The sequence below is a fragment of the Herpailurus yagouaroundi genome, unplaced genomic scaffold, assembly GCF_014898765.1.
Source record: "Herpailurus yagouaroundi ecotype Mexico unplaced genomic scaffold, PumYag 188, whole genome shotgun sequence".
Lineage (NCBI taxonomy): Eukaryota > Metazoa > Chordata > Mammalia > Carnivora > Felidae > Herpailurus > Herpailurus yagouaroundi.
The window spans coordinates 18,568,709-18,572,585 of NW_024412419.1; the positions used below are offsets into that span (position 1 = coordinate 18,568,709).

General features: G+C 46.0%; 1 long non-coding RNA gene across 1 annotated transcript; it reads left to right on the forward strand.

Annotated features, from left to right (window-relative positions):
• Window positions 1–1,550: 1,550 nt before the first annotated feature.
• LOC121044571 (uncharacterized) lies at window positions 1,551–3,611 on the forward strand. The gene is made up of 2 exons (XR_005797364.1): window positions 1,551–1,788; window positions 3,371–3,611. It is a non-coding gene; the product is annotated as an uncharacterized LOC121044571 (long non-coding RNA).
• The last annotated feature ends 266 nt before the right edge of the window (window positions 3,612–3,877 follow it).

Consider the following 3,877-nt stretch of genomic DNA (forward strand, 5'->3'; position numbering starts at 1 on the left):
CCAAGAGCCTTGGCGCAAGGGGAGAATGAAAAGAGCGAGGGATAGGGTCTAATTAATCATCAAGAGGCTGTCACATTGACAACCAGAAGAATTGGAAAGTTACAAAGTACCAGCACCAAACAGCATCAATCACCCAACGATGGTAAATAAATTAATCAAAAATCATTGGGTACCAAAAGGTCTGGGGGAAAAATAAAAGGCAGAAGAGAAAAATGATCAGGAGCAGCAAGCAAGCGAAATAGCAGAGCTTGACCCTGTTAAAACTGAAGCCATGTACCCTGGCAGATCGCCAGCCCCCTGCCTGCAATGCCTCGCCCACCCCCAAGCAGGGGGCCGAGCACAGCTAGGTGCAAATGCAACTACGGATGCTGTTGTCTTCAAACCTCTTACCCCTTCTGTATTAAAGAGGAGACCCACACCTATTCCCCAGTAAAATGAAAAAACGTCATCCTTAACATTTAGCTCATCCTAAATACTACATATTTACTTTGCTCAAAACCATTCCCTGACTCATTAAGCTGCCATATTTGTGTACAATGTGAATATCGATATGGGTAGTGAAAACTTCCCACTTAGCCTTCTGAGGACCATTTATTAATAGTCCCAGGCCTGTATAGACTACATAAATCTCTCCTCTGTGGTGCTGGGGGCCCTCCCTGATCCAGAATTATAGTGCCTGGCCCTACCCTCCCCAACCTGGCCTATATTTCCCCAATTTATTCACTTTTTCTTTACCTGGCAAAAGAGTGGTTGTGGAGGATATTAACAAGATCATTCTTTTTTTAGTCAGGATGCACGTATTTGTACTTCCAGGTTCACACAGGATTCATGGGGCATGACTATGAATTCAAAGAATTGAACACCTGGATTTTCCATGGACCATTCGGATCATGAAATACTCCAGTTCAGTGTAACATTTGCTAGAGCTCGAGCCCCCACATTTTTTAAAGATATTTTTGACATGCCAAATCACATAGCCTTTACAATTTACCCACAACTGATAATTTGCCATTTGATTCCATTTAACAGATATTCAGTAAATACCTGCAGGATTCCAGGGATGATGTAGAAGTGAGTGGAACCATGTTTCTGTATTCTAGAGTTCATAGACTAGTAAGAGAGACAAACCATCACAAATGATGTGATCTGGCCACCATGACCATGGTGACCACACAGAGACATAACAACGCACTGTAGGACTAAGGACAGAAGCAACTCTCGTATGAGGTATCAGGAAAGGCTTGCTGGGGTGTGGGAAGATACAGGAACTTGACATGACATGAGAGAAAGTCAAGGCTTGGACAATGGAGACGGAAGGAGGGCATTTGAGACACAAAGATGAGCTTGAGAAAAGCCTCAGAGGTGGGCAAATGCAGGATATTATCAAGAATCACAAGAAGGCTGGTGTTGCTGTACAGAGAAAGGAGGGTCCTGAGTGGGAGGCAGATGATAAGGGTTAGGGAAAGTCCTATAAATACAAAAGTGTCCCTCTGCCCTGGACAATTCCAACCGTCTGAGTCCACAATACTCTCTCCTCTCGAGACATCCAGGGAAGCCACATGGGGCAAGCTTTCAAAGTTCCAGGATGCCCTCCCAGGTGTCTCCTGGAGCTGCTCATGGCCTGGAGTCTCCAAGTATGACAGCGGCAGCAGGAAGCACCAGAGGCTGGATGAAACCAGTCCCTTCAGGGCAGTGCCCACATTTGAGGCCCAGCAAGGGAAATACCACATAAGTGACATCTGAGCACAAATTGTACAGACCGTGTACATCCAACCAAGTGAGAGACAGGTAGGTATCAAAAAGATAATGTAAATGGATACACTTCAGAAAGTAAGACGCTATGTACGTGTGACCGCTGAATGAATAAACCAGACTCAATAGGACACAAGTGACAAGAACTGACTTCTCTGTCACAGCTGCCCCCTTTCAACCTATTCTGTGGGATCACGCCTCCCTGCCACTGAATGAATAGCCAACAAGTCTCATAACATTTTCTGTTAATGCAAAGATAAAAAGCAAACAACCTCCTTTGCAGAGCACATTAAGGAATCCTGTCCTGTGTAATATTAAAATTCTAAAATCTCCAGTTGACAGTTGTGCTAGTCAGGCTTGCGGTGGCCCTGGAGGCCTGGGGGAAAAGTCACCTCCTTGGCTCTTTCCTTTTGCCCCTCCCCTCCACCCCTCCCCCCCCCCCCACACACACACTCTACAGTGCTCACTTGTGGCCCCTCAGGGGTAAGTACAGGGAGAAGGAGTGAAGGAAAGGGGCAGGAAAGGGATCCCTGGAATGGTACAGATATGATTCAGCATCAGCACTCTTGGAATACAGGAAAGGTCTGTTTCTTCATGGGGTCCTTTCCTAGAGACCCTAATCTTGCAATCTCTTGCAAAAACAATACTTCCTGTGGTCCTCAACACTCCCTCAGTAATCAGCATCTTGCAGTCTACCCCACCCGTAGGCCCCCTCACCTCTCCAGAGGGTCCCTGTGGACAGCTGGATCCTGTGCAGACCTCCTCCTCAGAACTTCCTCTGCTCTGTGGGAAATTCACATTGTAGGTCTGGTCACACCCTGGAAGGGTAGGCCATTCCCAAGGTACTTCTGATTCTTTCCTCTCTGTTGTCTCTGCCCAAGCTGGCCAAGAGTCTGGTTGCTGGGTCGACCAAAGGCCAGAAAATACAGGTAAACTTCCTGAGTAGCCCCCTTGATTACAGGGGAAGCATCCACCCCTCCTTCCTACTTGGGATGTGTGGGGAACAAAATACTGTGTATTGACAACTTTCCCCAGAGGCACTCTTAATCCTGGCCTTCTATCTTCCACCTCTTTTCCTTTATACCCTGGAGCTTGGTGATGAGCTAATACTGACAGACGAGTTTGGGGTTACCTCTTTTTTTTTTTAATTTTTTTAATGTTTATTTATTTCTGAGACAGAGAGAAACAAAGCATTAGTGGGGGAGGGGCAGAGAGAGAGGGAGACACAGAATCTGAAGCAGGCTCCAGGCTCCGAGCTGTCCGCACAGAGCCCAACACGGGGCTTGAACTCACAAACCGTGAGATCATGCCCTGAGCCGAAGTCGGTTGCTCAAACGACTGAGCCACCCAGGAACCTGGGGTTACCTCTTTTTAAAGCACTTTATAGATGTCTCCCTATCAGTTTAAAATGTGAGGGTACTTGGCACACATTTTTATTGGATGTGAGGCATTGGCTGAAATTCCAAACGGCCAAAAAATCTTATTCTCATCCTGATACCTGACTATAAATCACTGACATATAGAGGTTCAAAAAACCTTAGAGATAACACATTTCCCTCCACCCATATTGTATATTAGAAAACTAAGACCTCTCCCCTGCCTCTTATATCTCCTGTAGATGGAATACCGAAAGCCGGAAAAGACTGAACTGCACCTGGCATAAAATGTCTACTCCTTAGCTGTTCAGCCAATGTCTCCCAGGATCTGAAGAGAAGGGGCCTTTGAATAGAAAAGGCCTCAAGGCAGCTGGAGCATGTAAACCTATGTATTGATGAGGATAGGTTTAGCTTTGCTGCAGTAACAAACAATCCCTGAAATCCAATGGCTTAACAACACAATATAAGTTCATTTCTCACTCACTCCAAGTTCTACGTGAGTTGGTAGTTCTCCTGACCAACTTTCCTCCAAGCAGTGGTTCTGGGATCCAGGCTGCTCCTCTCCTTTGGTTCTACCTTATCACAGATTTGAGGTTGCCTTTCAAGATTGTTCACAAGCCAAGCCAGCAGATGGGTGAAAGGGAGCCTAGGAAATCACATGATTATTTAACCACCTTAGTCCCACATTTCATTGGCCAGAACTCATCACAGAGTGAACCTACGTCAAGTGAGGGCAGAAAAACAGACAA